This window comes from Alligator sinensis, unplaced genomic scaffold (genome assembly GCF_000455745.1).
Source record: "Alligator sinensis unplaced genomic scaffold, ASM45574v1 scaffold502_1, whole genome shotgun sequence".
NCBI lineage: Eukaryota > Metazoa > Chordata > Crocodylia > Alligatoridae > Alligator > Alligator sinensis.
This window is the reverse complement of record NW_005841896.1, coordinates 3298918-3308506: the sequence shown is the minus strand read 5'-3', so window position 1 is coordinate 3308506 and position 9589 is coordinate 3298918.

Sequence of the window (9589 nt, the reverse complement as noted above, 5' to 3'; positions counted from 1 at the left end):
ATAGCACTGCTGAGTCTGTAAGTATGCTGAGCATTCTTCCTACCGAGGTGCAGCACCTTGCACCTCTCTGCATTGAATGCCATCCTATTTTGGTTGGCACACCTTAAGAGTGCGTCCAAGTCAGCCTGTATGTCAGTCTATGTTAAGGTTAACTAGTGCTAGTGATCAGTCACACATTTGGAGTTAATACCCTCTCTAATGTGCACTGCTCAGACCTGCCATTAGGAGGACTACCAAGCAGTTGAATGGCTAGGGGCTACAAGTCTGCTTCATGCCTGACCTACTCATTAGATCTCTAGCCACAGTACACACCAGGGAGAAGAGTTGAGGGATGGGCCCCCATCACTTGGGTCACCCTCCACCCCTCCAAATCACCCCTCTCCCCAGTCAGCCCCTAAATTGCTACCCTGCCACCCCAAATGCACAGAGAGCAGTGACAGCAGCATCAGCAGCATCAGCAGGGGGCATCCCCCACCCTGCCTGCTCCTAGGTGTCCTGCTGCCTCTACCACCCGTGTGCACCCAGATCCAGCCCCACAGGCTCTTGGACTGATTGGGGTGTCAGGGAACTGATGCAGGGGTGGAGGGACCCCTGGGGGCACAAGTGGAAATTGGGGTAGCAGGGAATTTGTGTTTATGGGGTGCAAATTACAGGGCAGAGTGGGCTGTAGCCCAGCAGCTACACCCCTTTTCCCCCTACACCCTCCTTCTTCTCCCCTCCAATCTTGTCCTCCACAACCCTTCCCTACACCTTCCTTCTCCTGGATGCCCTTCCCCACTTCATCCCTTTTCCCTCCCTCTGCACTCACCCCATCCCCATCCTCACCCACCTCTTGCCAAGCTGTCAGTCCAGGGCTGTAGAGTCCTGGATGATAGCTAATCCATCTGGGAATAGTGAAAATTGGTGGTTTTATCTCAGGTGAACACCCAAGAAGCTGGGTAGCACAGCTCAAAGATAATCCTCTCTAAAGTGCCATAACTTTAAAATGCATAGAGGGCACTTAGCACTTGTTAATGAACCTTAATGTGTGACCATTCAAGTTTTAAGTGCTCTTATCATGATCTAATTGTAATGTGTAATCTCACCCTTACACACAAAAATTATGTAAATCGTTAAAATAAAGGGTTAATGGGAAGAAGGCTAACATAGGATCTGATCTAACTCTCCTTGAACTGAGTGAAAATCTTGCCACTGATATAAGCCAAAGAGAGGGGAAAAGTGAGAAGAGAGAGGATCTGCAGCTAACATGCTTAAGAGTTTTAAGGGATCTTGCTTATATTCTACACAACTCAACCTTTCAGCATCAATGAGACAACCTGCATGCAAGATTTGGCTATTAGAAAACTCCCTATTCACATACACTTTGGTCATTATCGAGAGTGCAGGCAACATTAATACAAAAAGTTATAATTGAGGTCCCCTTCCCTGTAATTAATATTTTCACTGTCAAAGGCAAGTGAAACAAGATTATTTTTTGTTTGTAATGATACGTGCTAATTTCCAATACATTATATATATAATTCTTTAAACGCTGTATCCAAATACATTTTTTGTGACTGAACTTAATTTTGCATATGCTTTTAAAGTAGCAGTCATAAAAAAATAATCTTGGTAAACTGACATCAGGACCATCTTTCATTTAGTCAATCAAATACCCCAAACCTTTTATGACAATGTCTTGCACATCACTGACTATAGTCAAAAAATAATTTTTTTTCCCTCTTAGTTGGATTATATCTAAAAATATAAAAAACCTTAACAATTTACAGGCAGAATTCTTCACTGAAAATAATAATGGGAATGCATCCCATCACTCTGTACCTTCCCAAGCCACCTTTCCCAAAAGCAGGGTTCAGGGGACCCTTAGCCATTGTACAGAGCTATAACAATTTATATCAGATGCTGTATTACACCAGAATTTTGAAGTGGTTATTTTTTGAGGGACTAGAGTTATTGGCCATATATTTTTTCATACATACAAACATACATATATATACATATATACATACATATACATACATACGTGGGTGCGTGAGTGTATGTATATATGTGTATGTGTGTATACACACATACACACATTATATATAAATATATTATATATATATGATATATATATTCTATATATATGTGGGTGTGTGCTTGTGGTGTGCATTCACACACACACACACACACACACACAAACAACATTAATGATTCATTTCTTATTTCAAATGAGATTGATATTCAATGAAGAGAATATCATTGAATATATGATATTCAAGGCTTTAATATTCATATTAAAGGCTTTGCTTTAATTTACTGTGAATTTCATAATGCAACAACATCAGAGGAGTTAAAGTACAGCTCTATTAATTGAAAGTAGAGCTCCAGGGGTTGATGGAGCTCTTTGGTTCTTTTCCTCATTTTCTCTGTGGAGAGTGAACTTTTCATTTTATGTATTTTGGCCTCTGTAGATATGTGTAAAAACATTTTCCCCCTTCTTACCGTGACTAGTCTTTGAAACAAAAGACTGTATAGGTCTGTCCTCCTCTGTCTTTTGCATGCATAAGGGTTCAGCTCTGCTAATAAGTCTGAGCACTCTTCCAGTAACGTGGCTCTCTGGTTCACAGTAACATTTATGTTTTCATGCTCTTCTCTCTGGAGTCAGAGCCTAGTGAATCTCTCACTGTAAGGTGCTTATCCACCAGCAACTGAGGTCAATGGATTAAAGAAAGAGCTGTTATCAGTGCTGTATCAATCCCTAACATAAGAGAGTAAATGAATGGTGATTCTTGCTCCATACTTAACATGCAGAAGAATGAAAAGGAAAAACAGTAGTCATGTAATTCATGATGTCTAATAAGCATCAGATAGCATGTTACACACCCCTTCTTTTATAGTATATGTGTTTTTTGCTGATACAAACTATCCAAAGTTCACATGCTGCTCAGGGATTTATGCACATACAGCTTTTCTACAGATGCACAATTTTTTTCTGGGCATTTTTGCATATGTGCATTTATCACTTATTACATTTAGACTTTGTTCTCTTTTCCAAGAAGAAATGAGTAACATACTTCAGGGGCCAGATTCCCATCTCAATTGCACTGATTCAAACTAGAGAGTCACTAAGTTCAGAATCTCTTTTACCAAGAATAGACATGGCTCAAGTCTCTTCTCATCATCCAGTACAAATATTTGGGGTAAGCAAATGCATACATTAAGGAAAAGAGCGTCCATATCCCATACTGACTATCCATACACCCCACTGCTTAAGGATCTGCCATGCAATACACAATCTATCCTAAACCCAAAAATTAAAAGGCTGAAGCATCATATCCCAGTGTTAAGATATAAGGACTGTGGAAAAAAGGTTTATTTCATTTTCTTTAAGTCTGACATTTTTCAATCAGACATGATAGATTTGTTTTTCCAATGGTAAAACAATTTTGATCCTTTAAAAAGGGCTTCTTATCCTGGCAAAACAAGACAACATCAGTAAAGACATCACAAGTCCCTTATACAAAAACATGATTTGAAGCAGAACTATCAATATGTTTCCTTCTTTCTCAAAATATTATCACCAGTGAAAATTTTCTTGCCTGTTCTACTCAAAATAGGCCTCTTTCTGTAAGGCATAGCTTATTAGAACAGTCTGTGGCTCCCTTTTTTTCTTCAGGTAAAAACAATTAGCTAGGGACAGGATTTTGATATTGTGCTTTGCTAAAACTAATCTTACATTGATTTTGATCTTGAGCAGAAAACTAGTGTTTTCTCTGTCTTCCCTTCACTCTGCATAATTTATCATATTTAGGTAGATCTGGGTGTTCTGTGTGAACATATTTCAATTTATAGATTGCTCATGAACTGTTAATTGCGGGTGATACTCCTTCATATGCAGATGACCAACACAAGACCTGAATGTGAAACTCTCACTTATGCTCGACTTAGATAAGATACTTATGCCCTTTTGATGACTATCAGAGGCAGCGCAGTAGCCAAAAGTGAGACTTAAGCATGGGTGGGTTCTCTGAAGAGGCATGAATTAACCTTAAATTATCACTGCAAGTATTCTATATTCACAATTTTATAGTAGCGTTATGTGACTGGTCACTTAAGTCACAAGGTACTCTTCTGCAATTGGGTGATCAAATCTTTTCTATGCCAGGAGAGGTCCTAAGAAGCTCTATAGGACTATCTCTTCTCACTGCAAACTCTCTAAAAGAATCAGCCAAACCAAAGAAAATTTAGCATATTTTAAACCTCAAAGTAGAGCAGAATATTAGGGCTGTGTGAAGCTTTGGTTCCTGATTCGATTTGGCAGAGATTCGGCCTGATTCGGTGGCCGAATCTCTGAGTCCAAATTGAATCAGAGGACCCTTTAATCTCTCCAAATTGAATTGGAACCCTCCAAATCAGTTTGGAAAGACTTGGAGATTCAGACCTGGAGATTCAGACCTGGAGACAGCTTTAAATGTTTTTTCTACATACCTCTAGGAAGCAGGCGGCTCGTGAATGCTGCAATGCTGCATGCATGAAGTGTCCCACAGAAGTACGAGGGGCTCCCCAGCGCACTTGGCAGCAGACCCAGAAGTGGACCAGAAGCACTTCCGGTCCACTTCTGGGTCTGCCAGAGAGCACACAGGGCCCCCCCCCCACATCCCCCCGGCTTCGCAACTGGTGCCTCCTGGACCTAGGCAGGGACACCTGGGGTCCCCTGTGGCCAATTGCCAAGCTGGGGATGCATGGGGGCCCCCAGCATGCTCCCTGGCAGACCCAGAACTGGACTGCAAGCACTTCCAGTCCACTTCCAGGGTTGCCGCCGAGCATGTGGAGGGCCCCCCGCCACTCCTGTGGGACACTTCATGTGCCCAGCATTGCAGCGATCACAAGCCATGCCTGCAACCTCAAGGTATGTAGTAAAAACTTTTAAAGCTGTGTCTATGTCTGAATCGCTGATTCTCTGAATCAGCATCAAATCTTCAGATTTGGATTCAGCCAAATCGAATCAGGGACAGTGATCTGAATCAACAAATTGAATCGTTGTCCCTGATTCAGGCCGAATCCAAATCAGAATCGAATAGGGTCCACTTTGCACACCACTACAGTATATGTTCATTTTATATGTTGAGCCCAAGCAGATAGCATCCCAAGTAAAATTTCCTTTCTGAGCCAGGAAGACGAAGAAACCCTTGGAAGTAGGATTTACTGGTGTTAGCAGTATACTTTATATTCAGTTCTTTTCTGTCACATTCAGTGAAAACAATCATGTTTGCATGTGCAGACTTGGTATTCTTTCTGAAAGACGGAGCTCCATATCCTTTTCTACTCCCTTTGATTGATTATTTAAGTACCAATCTAAAAAATAATATGAGCATTTTCTACCCAGAAAAGGTAGCTGCACTGTTTGCAACTAAGCCTAGTTAAAAAACTCCTTCAATGCATAATGTCTGCAAAAAATACATTTTAAAAATTTGGGAACATTGGAAAGGAATTTCATGTAACCAGTCTGATAACATTTTGCTGACACTATTTGCCTAGCTTCACTACTTGCCTCTGTACTTCTTAGAGGGGGACAAAATAGAAAGCCAGAAATATATGTTATAGACCAGTGTTGGGTGAATCTTAAAAAAATTTGAAAGTAAATTATTTTTCAGAAAGGTATTTACAATTTTTAAATCTTTCTTATAAATGAATTGCAACCATCTCCAGTTTGGAAAGCAGGCCGGATATCTAAACATTAGGATACACTTGGATGTTTCCCAGGCTTTTTCGTATGGGACAACATGGACCTTGCATAAGAATATTTTAAGCTTTTCTATACCTTTCCAAAGCAGTTAGTCTCTAAGGCCTCAACCACATATTACAACCCAGAGGTCACAACCCAGAGGTTAAAAATTCAAAACCATAGCAGAAGCACTCATAATGCTGCCCTGTCAGAGTCCAACGAATCTGTGAATAGTGCTAAATACTTTGTCACACTACGATGTGAAAGAGGAAAGAAAGGCTGCCTCCTACCATGCCATTAATTGAACATGTGGCTGGGAGTCCTGTCAGCTGAACAGAGCTCCCAGCTGGGGGACCCACGTGTACCTCTGAGCCTGGGCACTCCCAGTTAATGCCGGCTTCCAGCTGCAGGAGCATGTCTCTCCCGTGGCTAGGAGCCCTACCAGCTAACATAGTGTCTAAGCTACAGGTGCACTCCAGGTATCCCTATGGCTGCACGACCACAATTGATGTAGTGTCCCAGCTGCGGGGACACTGTGTCAGCTGTCATCTTGCAGCCACAGGGGTACCTGGAGCATCCCAGCAACTAGGACACCATGTTGGCTGCTGTCTTGTAGCTACAGGGATGCCTGGAGGATGTCCAAAGCTGGGAGACCATGTCAGATGTGGGAGTTTGCTTTTTGCCAGTGCAGGGATCATGATCCTGGGCTTCCCCTGCACTGGCAATAAGGCGTGATGGATCCGATTCACAATTCCACAATCATGCCTCCTGCCTTCTACCTAACTTCTGATTAACTAAGCTAACCACCTCTCAGCATTTCTATATCACATTTTGACACTTTTTTTATAAAACAAGATATGTTGCCCATTTTCCCCATAAGAGTGGTAATCTGATAACATGTCAAACTGGTTCTATTGGTCTGCTTTGTTAACTCAAGTGCTATACTTAATTTGTTTACACACAAACACGGAAAAGACATTTTCTCTATTCTATACTAAGCTTCTGCAGCTGGGGAAACTGTTATACAAAGTATCAGAGGCCTTTTAAGTTAAGGGCATATGTGAAAAACTTTTAAATTGTAAGGGCTCCAGCATTCCTTCATATATTAGTTCAACTTAAAGGTTAGAATGAAATATATCTATTTTCAGCTAAAATCCACTATTACTTCATGAAGTGGATTTTCCATAGTAAAAGACAAATACATGAATGAAGTGTAATGAATTGTTGCATACTACCAAATGTTCTTTCACATATCACAAAAGGAAATTATAACTGTAAATGCGAAGCAGATCTCTCCCTTATTCTAAAACACAAAGCAGATTCTATTGTTTTTTTAAAGAACCTGTTTTCCTTAAAACAGAAGAAATAAAGAGAACATTCTGGATAAGTGATCATCATGAACATTTTCTTATTAAAATTGCTTTCTATTTTATTGACACATTGTGAATGTATGAACTACGCGTATCAGCTTTTAAACACACGCTTGGTCTGCAGCAGATTACCCAGACACCATGATTTTGTTAATGTACTGTGTTGTATGAGAGTGCAGTTTTGGTTTCCAATGCTGATAACGTGCGACTATCACACACCCAGGCAGTCTTATCCATGCCAAGAAAACGCCCATGATTTGTGTTCTTAACCCTGTGATTTGAGAACAATAATTCTTAATATAACTGAATTAACTGTATTGCTTTTAATTGAAGACAATCTTGATTACAGCCAAAGGGCACCATTAATACTCTGAAGAAATGACTAAGACTTTAGCATCTGAATGATGTACAGAAAATAGAACTAATTAGCACTAATTTAATTCTAAGATTAAAGAAAATTCCATTTTTAATTTAAGATAAACCATTTTACTCAGAACAAAGAAAGAATAATAAGTACTTTTTCCAACTGAAAGGCATTTTTTTTACTTTTGCATTATTGCATTAATATGTGAATATGGGAATCATGACCTCATTAAAGATCAAATAATAAGCATTTAATTATTGACAGCAAATAAATTTTTAATAAAATGCAAGGGGTTTGCGGTCTTAAAAAAGTACCTCTGACCCAGAAATGTAGAGGATCCCACACCACTATACAATCTATAACCTAATTTTAAAAGGATAGGTTCACAAAGGGACATGTCATTTTTCTTTTTTCTATAGTACAAAGTGAGGTACTATAAGTATAGTGTCTGTGAAAATGGTCCCCAGAAGTACCCCCAGTTCTTTCTTTATCATGCACTTAAGCTAAATAATACATTGAATATGTCATAACCAAGAGGACAGCCATGATAAAAAGTGATTTAACCCCTTTTTACTCTACAAAATAATATTTTCTTTTCTTTACCTTGGGACTAGTTGTCATTTATAATTTCTGACCAAGGGAGACATAATGGATTTACAATGAAACCCTGATGCTTTCCAAGTAACATGAAGATGCAGAAAATAAGCACCCATTACATTAGCAGACAAAAAGAGATGTTTTCACTTTATTCTGATGTTGGCAAATAAATGGAATGCTTGTAGATTCTGAAAGCATAGTTTCTGGCTAATCACAATTCTTGAAGGTAAAAATAAGATGTGAACTTTTTCTGAACCTTTTAATACATGCCACAAAAAGATTCAACTAGACATTTTTCAGCTTTGGATTTACATTCAACTAGGATTTTTCCAGCTTTGATCCAGACCATATAGGCCCCACCCCACCAAAAGCTACCAAAATATTGTTCATTGTTCAGATTACACAGTTTTTTTAAGGTGTCCTAGGTGCTTATTACTGTAGGTAATCATCTCTCCACAATTAACTGTTTTACCTCTAGTAAAAAAAGCAGGCCCAAGCTAGCATCAAGGAGAAAAACAAATATAAGAAGAGAGATAAGGAAGAGCAGTCAGAAGCCAAAATATTTAGTATTTAGGTGGTCTAATTCACCTATTTTCTAGAGAGATGAGCAAACCTCCAAGCCCTGTGTTAAGCGTTAGTTTGGATAAAAAGACAAAAAGGGTAGCTTCCTACCCAATGTCACGTAGCTACAAAACTGAGTCAAAAATCTCTCCTGTACAGAATTTTGTTTGCAGCTGCTGACACTTACAGCTGGGACATATAAATAACAATATAGGGAAGAAACAGTTATTGACCCTCACAATGGGCCTTCAATACGGTATCGCACCACATACTGGTGAACAAGTTAAGAGGCTGTGACTTGGATGACTACACAGTCCGGTGGGTGGCAAATTGGCTAGAGGGTCGCACCCAGAGAGTTGTAGTGGATGGGTCGGTATCGACCTGGAAGGGTGTGGGCAGTGGGGTCCCGCAGGGCTCAGTCCTTGGACCAATACTCTTCAATATCTTCATCAGCAACTTGGACGAGGGAGTGAAGTGTACTCAGTCCAAGTTTGCGGATGATACAAAACTGTGGGGAGAAGTGGACACACCAGAGGGCAGGGAACAACTACAAGCAGACCTGGACAGGTTGGACATATGGGCGGAAAACAACAGAATGCAATTCAACAAGGAGAAATGCAAAGTGCTGCACCTAGGGAGGAAAAATGTCCAGCATACCTACTGCCTAGGAAATGACCTGCTTGGAGGCACGGAAGTGGAAAGGGATCTTGGAGTCCTAGTGGACTCAAAGATGAACATGAGTCGTCAGTGTGATGAAGTCATCAGAAAAGCTAATGGCACTTTATCGTGCATCAGCAGATGCATGACGAATAGATCCAAGGAGGTGATACTTCCCCTCTATCGGGCGCTGGTCAGACCGCAGTTGGAGTACTGCGTGCAGTTTTGGGCGCCGCACTTAAAGAGGGATGTGGATAACCTGGAGAGGGTGCAGAGAAGGGTGACACGTATGGCTAAGGGCTTGCAGGCCAAGGCCTATGAGGACAGACTAGG